We start from the raw sequence: 11,871 nt of genomic DNA, 5'->3' as shown, positions 1-11,871 counted from the left end.
AGTTAAATTCTTTGAATGACTTACCAGATGAATTAGTAATTCGCATGGTCCTTTCTAGCTATAGCCATATTCATTGAGTTTGTACTGCCTATTTCTGTGAACAGTTTTTATTCCAGAGCTCACATGACAAAGATAAATCTAAACCCCTTTCTGTTTTGTCTCTAATTTGATTAAATTCTAGATGTAGCTGCTTAGCAACAAGATTCTCCTAATTCTATAGACCATGACAACTGGCTAGAGTCTCTCCTCATTGTGGCTCCACCATCTCCATCAAACTTTAATTCTAATTACTTTTCAATCTGAATAAATCTGACTACATTCCTTATCTGCAACCCCTGAGCTCCCAACATACAGTATAAGCACTTTAGTTTCAGTAATTTTGATCATACTATTATTTTTTTGTAGGTCAATGAATAACTCAGAGGCACTTCATGTGTGCACATACAGTTCATCACTTGTGGAAACTTTGTCATTAAAAAAGGCAAGCTAGGGCTTCCCTAGTGGTGCAGTGGTTGAGAGTCCGCCTGCCGATGCAGGGGACACTGGTTCGTGCCCCGGTCCAGAAAGATCCCACATGCCGCAGAGCGGCTGGGCCCGTGAGCCATGGCCGCTGAGCCTGCGCGTCCAGAGCCTGTGCTCCGCAACGGGAGAGGCCACAACCGTGAGAGGCCTGCGTACCGCAAAAAAAAAAAAAAAAAAGAAAAAAAAGCAAGCTAAATTTAGAGGAAGAAATGAGTAAAGAACAGCATGGGAATAAATTTAATAGGTAAATTGACTAGCTGGCATTTAAAAATTGATATCATAAGTTAACGGTAATTAGCAAATTGGCCTGGGTAAACCAAGGAAGCAAGATTAGGTATTTATTATCCTTGAGAGTTTATGCATGGGACAAAGAGGAGGTTGGCAACGTCTGTAAGTCTGGTGTCTGCTGGTGTCTTTCTATTGCCTTTCTACCTTAGGACGTCCATATCTGTACTATCCAATATTGGAAAATTTCACTTTCTCTCTGACTTTCATCACAGCTACTTTTTTAAACGACCAAATTTGGCTATGACTTTGTTCATCTTTCTATTAGTTTTCTAGGGCTGTTCTGAAAAAGAAGGCAAAATGAGTGATATAACAGAAATTTATTGCCTGACAGTTCTGGAGACTGGAAGTCCAGTGTCAGTGTCCACAGGGTCTTATTCTTTCTGAAGCCACTATGGAAGGATCTATTCTAGGCTTCTCTCCTAGCTTCTGGTAGTTCCCTGCCTTGAGGCAGCATGATTCAGTTTTCATATGATGCTCTCTCCTGGTCCAAAATTGTCTCTTTAATTAGGACACCAGTCATATGTCCAATCTGTTGGCTTACAGCTGTTTGTTATATTCTCTTACAAACCTTTATATATCTGTGGAATCCATTATTATTTCTCCTCTTTTGTTTCTGATTTTACTTCTCAGTGCCTTCTCTCCCTTTAGTGAGTTTAGCTAAAGTTTTGTCAACTTGGTTTATCTTTTCAAAGAATCAGCTCTTAGTTTCTTTGATACTTTCTGTTGTCTTTTAAGTGTCTATTTTATTTATTTCCACTATGAACTTTATTTTTCTGCCAACTTTGGGCTTTGTTTGTTCTTTTTCTAGTTTCTTTAGGTGTAAGGCTGTACTATTTATTTGAGATTTTTCTTGTTTCTCGGTTTTTCTGTTTTGCTCTAAGCTTCCTTCTTAGTACTGCTTTTGTTGTATCCCATGGATTTTGTTATATCACATTTTCCTTTATATTTGTCTTTAGGTATTTTAAAAATTTCTCCTTTGATTTCTTCATTGACCCAATAGTTGTTCAGTAGCATGTTTTTCAGTCTCCACATATTTATTGTTTTTCCAGCTTTCTTCTTGCAATTGATTTCTAGTTTCATACCATTGTGATTGGAAAATATGCTTGATATGATTTCAATCTTCTTAAATTTATTGAGGCTTGTTTTGTGTCCCAATTTATGGTCTGTCCTTGAGAGGGAAGAATGATGTGCATTCTGCTGCATTGGGGTGGAATGTTCAATACAAATTTATTATGTCCATCTGGTCTAATGTTTCATTTAAGGCTGCTGTTTCCTTGTTGACTTTCTGTCTGGAAGATCTATCCATTGATGTAAGTGGTGTATTAAAGTCCCCTACTATTATTGTGTTGCTGTCAGTTTTTCTCTATAGGTTTGTTAATAATTGCTTTATATATTTTGTTGCTCCTGTGTTAAGTGCACATATATTAAAATAGCTGTTATGCATTCTTAATGAATTTTCCCCTTTGTCATTATATAATGTCCATCTTTGTCTCTTGTTACCTTTATTGGCTTAAAGCCTATTTTGTCAGACATGAGCATGGCAACACCCATTTACTTTTGGTTGCCATTTGCTTGGAGTATTGTCTTCTACCTGTTCACTTTGAGCCTATGATTGTCTATAGAACTGAGATGCGTCTCCTCCAGACATCATATAGTTGGGTCTTGTTTTTTAATCCATTCAGCCACTCTGTCTTCTGATTGGTGAATTCAGTTCACTTACATTTAGGGTGATTATTGATAAATGACAGTTTAGAACTGCCAATTTATCTTTTGTTTTTTTTCTGGTTGCTCTGTATCTCCATTTTTTCCCCTGTGTTTCTGTCTGCCATTTTAGTTTGGTGGTTTTCTATGATGTTTTTCTCAGTGTTGTCTTTTTTTTTTTTTTTTTTACATTTTGTGTTTCTGCTCTAGATTTATATTTTGTGGTTACCATGAGGTTTGTATAAAATATCTCATAGATAAAATAGTCCTTTTCCTGTCGTGATAGTGTTTTATCTTCATTTGCCTATGTGAGTTCCATCCTTTTTGACCTCCCCTGTTGGGTTTTTGTTGTCTCAAATTATTCCTTTTTATATTGTGAGTTTGCTATCAAATTGAAACAGCTGTAGTGATTTTTACTGTCTATACCCTTTAGCCTTCGTGCTATAATTGTTTAATAACCTGTTAGAGTTGCAACTTTCTAATTCTGTCTATTTATCAACTTATTCAAAGTTTTGTGTACTTTTGCCTTTTCCTTTCTGGTAGAAGAGCTCCTTTCAACAATTGTTTATCTCTGTAAGGCAGGTCTAGTGTTGATAAGCTCCCTTAGCTTTTATTTCTCTTTCATATCTGAATAACTTTGCTGGATATTCTTGGCTGACAGCTTTTATTTTTCAATATTTTAAGCATGGCATCCCACTCTCTCCCAGCCTATAGAGTTTCTGCAGAGAAATCAGCTGATAGCCCAATGGTGATTTATTCGTAGGTTGCCACCCTTTTAATTTTTTCCTTTGTCCCTGACAGTTTTTCATATAATGTGCCTTTGCCATTGACTTTAACAGTTGTTAATATGTCTTGGAGAAGGTCTTTTTGCGTTGAGGTAATTAGTTGTTTTTGTAGCTTCATGGACTTGTATATTTGGTTTCTTCCCCAGGATTAGGAATTTCTCACCTGTTACTTCCTTTTTTTGTGTGGTACACGGGCCTCTCACTATTGTGGCCTCTCCCGTTGCAGAGCACAGGCTCCGGACGCGCAAGCTCAGCGGCCATGGCTCACGGACCTAGCCGCTCCACGGCATGTGGGATCTTCCTGGACCGGGGCATGAACCCGTGTCCCCTGCATCAGCAGGCGAACTCGCAACCACTGCACCACCAGGGAAGCCCTCACCTGTTACTTCTTTAAATTATCTTTCTTCCCCCTTCTCCCTCCCTTCTCCTTGCATACTAATGTTACCCTTCCTAATAGAGTTGGATTGTTCTCATAGAATTTCTTCATGTTTTTTGGATCTTAATTCTCTCTCCTCTACTACCTGTATAATTTCTAGATTTCTATCTTTTAGATCGCTAATTCTCTCTTCCATATGGTCTGCAATATTTCCATTGTTTTCTAGTGCATTCTTCATCTCACTTATTGAATTCTTCAGCTCCCAAATTTCTGTTTGGTTCTCTTCTAGAGTTTTAATCTCTTTAGTAAAGTAGTACTTCTGCTCACTAATATTCTCCTTGAACAGCCTTTCTTTCTTGTAGCTCTTTGATTTTTTTCATGACAGCTATTTTGAATTCTCTCTCAGATCGCAATATTCCATGAGTTTAAATTTGGTTCCTGGAGAACTGTCATATTTGAAGTAGTGAACAGTGCTCTTCTTAAATATATCTGTTTTTTTAAACTTGATTATACTGACTCAACAGATTAGTAATTGGACGCCTTTTGTGTTTTCCGGTAGGTGGTGCTATAGCACAAGCTTTTATTTTCTCATACCTGCGCTGCTTCTGGTTATATTTTAGAATTGGTATCTTTCACCCTCTACCACCTCTGTCAGATGTGTTGCCTGGCGCCCTCCTTGCTGCTTGTGATACCAGATCATTGGTGCCTCGCTGCTGCTGGTGTCACAGGTGTCACTGCGTGGGACACCAAGCTGGTGGGTGTTTTCCACCTTGTCTGGGGTCTCCTGGGTCACAGACTCTGCCACTGCAAGGGGAGGAAGAGAAGGAGGGGGAGCCAGTATTGCAGGTGTCTCAGCCGTGAGCAGGGTTGTCAGGTTCACAGGCTCTGCCACTGTAAGCAGGAGGGGGTAGAGTCATGGGCACTTCCACAACTGGAGGGACAAAGTTGGCAGGCTCCACTGCCACTGCTGTCAAGTTCCCCATGGCTGCAGGTACCACTTTGGCTGTGAGGTCAGTGTGGTGCCTCCCCTGAAGCTGCCCAGCTCTCTGGGATTGCAGGTTCAGCCACCGTTGCTGAGGGTCTTGGATTACAAGCACTACCTCCATTGTTCTATGGTCCCATCTCCTCTGTGTGGTCCAGTTCACCCACCTTTAGATATATGATGTGCAGGATTTTCTCATGACCTGGTGTGTTGGGCACAGGTACTTTTGTTGAGTTATGGATGTTTTACTGGTTGTAGATAGAAGGGGTGGGACAATGGGAACATCTCATGCCACCAAGATACTGACATCAGTCCTGTATTTTATTCATTTTGATGCGATTCTAAGTGGGATTGTTTTCTTAATTCCTCTTTCTGTTAGTTCATTATCAGTGTATAGAAATGCAACAGATTTCTCTCTCTTAATTTCGTATTCTTCAAATTTACTGAGTTCATTTATTAGTTCTAATAGTTTTTTGGTGGAGTCTTTAGGGTTTCCTATGTATAGTATCCATAGGAATCTACTCAGATGATCATATGATTTTTAACCTTCGTTTTGTTAATCTGGTATATCACAATGATTGATTTGCAGATATTGAACCATACTTACATCCCTGGAATAAATCCCACTTTAACCTTGGTGTACGATTCTTTTAGTGTATTGCTGAATTTTGTTTGCTAATATTGGGATGAGTAATTTTGCATCAATGTCATCAAAAATACTGGAGATATATATATATATCATATTGTCTTTGGTTTTGGTATCAGGATAATGCTGGTCTTGTAGATTGAAAATTTTTCTTTCTCTTCAGTTTTATGGAATAGTTTGAGGCGTATAGGTATTAACACTTCTTAAAATGTTTGGTAGAATTCATCTGTGAAGTTATCTGGTCCTAGACGTCTGTTTGTTGGGATTGTTTTGATTACTGATTCATTTTCATTACTAGTAATTGGTCTCTTCAGATTTTCTATTTCTTCCTAATTCAGTTTTGGAATTTGTATGTTTCTAGAAATTTATCCATTTCTTTTAGGTTTTCCAATTTGTTGGTGTATAATTTTTTGCAGCAGTCTCTTATGATTTTTTATGTTTCTGTTGTATCAGTTATAACTTCTCTTCATTTCTGATTTTACTATTTGAGCCTTTTCTCTTTTTTTCCTTTATGAGTCTGGCTAGAGATTTGTCAGTTTTTAAAATCTTTTCAAATAAACAAAGAACCAGCTCTTAGTGTCATTAATATTTTCTATTGTTTTCTTTTAGTATCTCTTTCTTTTATTTTTTCTCTGATCCTTATTGTTTCCTTCCTTCTACTAACTTTGGGCTCTGTTTGTTTTTACTTTTCTAATTTCTTTAAGTGTAGATTGTTTACTTGCGATTTTTCTTATTTTTTGAGGTAGGTCTGTATCGCTATAAACTTTCCTCTTAGAAATGCTTTTGCTGTGTTCCATAGGTTTTGACAGGTTGGGTTTCCATTTTCATTTGTCTCAAGGTGGTTTTTATTTGGGTGCCCTGGGTGGGGTGGGAGCCACTTTGGAGGAGACCCAGTCTCTGGCAAGGTTGCCTGCTAGGTATGAAAGGTAAGAGCTGCTTTGGAGAGGCACTTGACAGGTCTAGGCTGTCTGCTGTGTGTGCAAAGCAAGAATTTCTTTGGAGGCGGTGCCTGTTCCAGCTGTGGCCACCCACCAGATGTGGTGGGGCAGGAGCCACTTTGGCCTCCCACTGGATGTGTCAGGGGGGCAGCTGCTTTGGAGAGGTGCTGGTCAGGATGGGCAAGTCTGCAGGGGAACACCAGGGTGGGGTGAGCAGTGCTAGCAGGGTAGATGATGTATGTCAAAAATGGTGCCCACCAGTGCCAGGACATAATAGCTGTTTCTTGATGTCATGTTGAAGTTCCTGAATATTCCTAACAAGACACCGTGAGAAAGATCAAGATTTAATTACATTCTCTCTACTTACCAAAGTATTTCCTCTACTACTGCTTTCTTAGCAATCCTAGGAGTGGGATGTAGGCCTAAGTCATTTATTTTTATGATTGGAATCCTTGCAGACCCAAGTCTTTCCCACCAGCTTATACTGTTGGCAAAGTTTCAGCTGGTTTCTTTTTTTTTTAAATTGAGATATAACTGATATATAATACATTAGTTTCAGGTGTATAACAATGATTTGATATATTTATATATTGTGAAATGTTATGTTTGATACTAATGCAAATGAAATGAATTTTCGATTTCAGTTTTACCTGCTTGTTACTGGTAGTTAGATAATGAGCATGGAATACTGACCATGTAATCAGCAACCTTGCTCTATTAATTTAGTTATTCTGTTAATTTATATTTTCTAGGTATAGTATAATGCCACATGTGAATAATAGCAGTTTTATTTCTTCCATCTTTATTCTTATGCCATTTTATTTCTAATTTTATTCAGTCTAGCACATCTAGTAACATGTTCATAACAAGTAGCGACAGGGTGCCATTTTTGTCTCTTCATCAATATTCTTAGAAAGTCTCATACAGCTCACCATTATGTATGATATTTCCTGTGGGGCATTTTAGGTCATTTTTTTTTCTAGATATACTTGATTATATTAAGAAAATCCCCCTCTCTTCCATGTAGACCAAGCAATTTTATTAATAAATGTAGACTTTGGTGAAATAATTTTTGTGTTTATTGAGATATGATTTTCTCAGGTACTCTGTTAATGTGAATTATAGAGATTGCTCTTCTGATAATTTAGAAATACCTAAAATATAAACCATTTGATCATGAGGATGCATTATTGTCTACAAAACATGCCGAAATTTATTTTCTTTACAAACATTTTAAGAATATTATATTGTTGACCTGAAACAAATATACTGCCAGTTTTTTCTCTAGCTAAATTGGGTTTATTTGGGATCAGCAAAGAATTGCAGCTCAGAGTCTGCAACCGTGGCAAGCCATGTGCAAGCTCCCACACACAGGGAAGGAGAACTCTTTTGTAGATAGGAAAAGGAAGTTGGGTGGGCCATACTAAGCAAAGAGTCCATGGTGTTTCATTAGCTGAGTTGCTGCCAAGAAGGAAGAAGGACCTTTCTTCTTCCTGTTGAGTTCTGCTATCATTCAGGGTGTGAGAACTCTTCCTTCTGGTCTCACAACTCTATTTAATTGAGGTTATTGTTTATTTATTTATTTTTTACAATATCTACTTCCATAAAAGAAATAGGAAAATTTTGGGGGTGTAATGCCTTTGTCAGGTTTGAGAATTAAGTGACCCCAAGTCTCGTAGAGTTTTGAGCTATTCCTTTTCTTAAATTCATGACATATAAAGTTAAATCAGTGCATCTTCAGTCTTCTTTTTTTTAACATAGGTATATGAGACTATACATTTTCCTTAAAACACTGCTTTAGTTGAATACTATGTAATATACATATATTGTAGTTATTTGTGTTTCAATTCAAATTATTTCTTAATTTGTTTTGATTTCTCCTTGACATATAGATTATTTAGAAATATATATATTTTATTTCCAGTTGTGATATTGTGATTTATAATAAGACATATATATTTGAGCTTTAACCTTGTTCCTGTCACAGAGCTACTAAAAGCCTTGGAACTTTTAAAGTGATGAGAGGGCTTCCCTGGTGGCGCAGTGGTTGAGAGTCCGCCTGCCGATGCAGGGGATGCGGGTTCGTGCCCCGGTTCGGGAGGATCCCACATGCCGCGGAGCGGCTGGGCCCGTGAGCCATGGCCGCTGAGCCTGCGCGTTCGGAGCCTGTGCTCCACAACGGGAGAGGCCACAACAGTGAGAGGCTCATGTACCACAAAAAAAAAAAAAAAAAAAAAAAAAAAAAAAAAAAGTGATGAGAGCAGTAAAGTTGTCCTTTGTTCCATTAATGAGGTGACTTTTAGAAACCACCTAGGGAAGGATGCTGGTTGCCAGTGGAGCAAACCATGTGATTAGAGGGTAGGAATTTTCAATCTCCCTTGCCCCCTACCTCTGTGGAGGGAAGAGGGACTGGAAATTGAGTTCAGTCACCAATGGCTAATAATTTAATGAATCATGTCTAAGTAATGAAGCCTTCATAAAACACCAAAAGGGTGAAGTTTGAAGACCTTCTGGGTTGGTGAACACGTAGAGATGCAGGGAGAGAGGTACACATGAAGAGGGCGTGGAAGCTCTGCACCCTTCCCACGTATCTTGCCCTGTGCATTTCTTCCATCTGGCTGTTCCTGAGTTATATTCTTTTATAATAAGCTGGTAATTTAGTAAGTAAAATGTTTATCCGAGTTCTGTGGGCTGTTCTGACAAATTAACTGAACCTAAGTAGGGGGTCATTGGAACCTCTAACCTATAGCTTGTTGGTCAGAAGCACAGGTGACAACCTGGACTTGTGATTGGTATCTGAAAGAGGGGAGAGCAGTCATGTTGGGCTGAGCCCTTAACCTCTGGGATCTGACACTGTCTGCAGGTAGTATTAGAATTGAGTTGAATTGTAGAACACCCAGCTGGTATAGGAGAATTTCTTGGAGGTGCAAGGAACCCCCCAAACACACATTGAAATTGGGTGCAGAATCTTAGTTGGTGTCAGATGTGGGATCAGAGTCAGAACTGTACCAGGCGGTTGGAGTTTTTCTAGTTATATTTAATGATATTGACTTCCAGCTTAATTATATAAGGTCTAGAGAAAATATACTCTTTTTAATTAAAACTGTGTGAAATTTGTTGGGGCTTTTTCTTTGGCTCATCATAAGGTAGACTTTGGTAGTAGTCCATACGCAGATGAACCAAAGTGAATTTATCCACTTTTGGGTTTATCCCTTCTCTTTGTATACCTATTATATCAAGTTTGTTAATTATGTATTGAAAGTCTTCTGATCCTGCAGGATTTATTTTCTACTCTTTCTGTTACTACTGAGAGAAGTGGGCTAAAAGTATCCCTACTGGTAATTGTAGATTTGTCTATTTCTATATTTTCTCCTCTATATTTGAAGTTCTATTAGTGAATGCATACACATTTAAGATTGTCATATCTTCTAGTGATTTGCCTTTTATCATTACAAAATATTCCTTCTTATTTATAGTAATGCTTTGTGCCTTAAAGTCTGTGTCATCAGATATTAAAAAGATTACACTAACTTAATTTGGTTAATATGTGCATGAAAATTCTTTTAAGTTTTTACACTCTCCATGTCTTTATTTTTAAATTGTTTCTAATAAACAATGGCATAATGCTAGACTTTATACTTTATTCACTTGAAATATGTCAGCCTTCTACTTAATGTAATCCATTTTACATAGATCTTATATCTACCAGGTTTTTTTTATTTTCACGTCTGCGTTATGCTTGTTTCTCCTCAATTGCCTATACTTGTAGAAACAAATATCATTTATTATGCCTTTTGTTCCTTCAATAAATTTCTTATATGTACGTAGTCTTATTATTTTAATGATTACCCTAGATTTGCAACATGCATCTGCAACATCATATAGTATAATCCACGTCATTAATTTACCTCTTCCCAATATTGCTAGAAGTTTAGACCTTTTATCTCTATTTACACACCTCCCGACTTTTGTGACAAATATATATTTGCATTTTGTTCTGCATATATTTACAGTCCATAAGATACTACTAGTATCCTTGTACAGTTAATTTTAATTAGTTTACCCACATATTTACTGCTTCTTGTGTACTTCACACCCACCTGCACATTCATGTTTCTTTCTGGTATCATGTTTCTCCTGACTGAAAAAGAAATGATATTTCTTTGAGTGCTGGCCTGCTGGCAATGATTTGTTTGCCAAAGGAAAGTTTTGTTCTCCGTTATTGAATGTTATCTTCACAAAATAAAGAATTCTAGTTTGGCAACTACAATTTATTGAGTAAATGTGTTATTTCAGTGTCTTCTGCATTCAATTATTGAAGTCAACCATCTATATTTATTGTCATTTCTTTTAAGATATGGATATTTTATGTCTGGCTGCTCTTAAGATTTCTGTGTCTCTGGTTTTCAACAGTTTTACTATGATATGGTTAGGTGTGTATTTCCATGTGCTTATTCTGCGTGAAATTCATTGATTTTCTTAAAGCAGTGGCATAATATGTTTCCATACTTAGGGGAAATTCTCAGCCATTATATGTTTTTTATTACTTCTATTGAATTCTCTTCTTCCTCAAATGATACTCTATTTGAATGATTTCAGATTTATTGATGTGTTTCACATATCACTTCTCTACTTTAATGCTTTTTTCTATGTCAGTCGTTGACTTTTTTAAAATTAACTTTTCTATAGTTAACTAATTTAGCTAATTATACAATGCAGTCAATAATTCAAACTGTTTACTGATTTTCTGAATTTAATAAGTTCACATAGATGCCAATTTTCTGGTGAAATGAATCTACCTTCTTTCACATGGTCTATTCATTTTTCTTCCAGTTTCTCTAAAATACTAGCCATAGGGAATTTTTGTTCATTATCATCTTTTCCACTCTTTGGATCTTTTAGCTGGCTTCTATCTTTTCTTTCACTATCTTTGTTGTTGTTTTCCCTTTATTATTGGCCATAATTTCTTCCTTTTGATATATGTGAATGCTTTATTGTATGCTAGATGTTCTATATAAGGAACCATAGGAGTTAACCTTCAACTTGAGAAGTTTCTATCTTTCCTCTGTTTGGAAGTTAGGCTGAGTGACTGATGACTTTAATTCAATAAGGAATTGAGTTTGGTCAGAGATAGTGTAGTTTTAGTGAGACACATATACTTTACTGGACTTTATACTGGGAGCCCAGAAGCCTCTATTTTCTCAGCACTGAAAGCAATGGGTGACTATGTTCTGATACTCAAATCTTCAAAACCAAGTTCTCTAGCTCATATTCCAAGCTCCTTCAAAATCAGCCAGATGTTTTAAAGAGAAGGCATTACATGTCCTTGAGGCAAACTCCTTTCCACTAGGTCTTTGCTTCCTAACTAGAATTGCAGATATCTTTGTCTTTAAAGACTTTAACCTATTTCCCAGCAAATGGATCTAAACTCAGCAAAAGTGGTGTGGGAAAAACTCATTTTGAATTTGATGCCCTTAAGTGCCTAATTTATCAATCTAGTCTATTCTGCACACTAAGAGTTTTTCAGGTTTCTCTTTCTTCAACAGAGGAATTCTAACTGGGTAGGCCAAGCTTGATCATTAATTTATATTCAAAACCATCATGTTACAGGGAACAAAGATTTTTGTTCCAGG

Source organism: Phocoena phocoena, chromosome 6 (genome assembly GCF_963924675.1).
Source record: "Phocoena phocoena chromosome 6, mPhoPho1.1, whole genome shotgun sequence".
In the NCBI taxonomy this organism is placed as follows: Eukaryota; Metazoa; Chordata; class Mammalia; order Artiodactyla; family Phocoenidae; genus Phocoena; species Phocoena phocoena.
Note: the sequence above shows the minus strand (reverse complement) of the source record.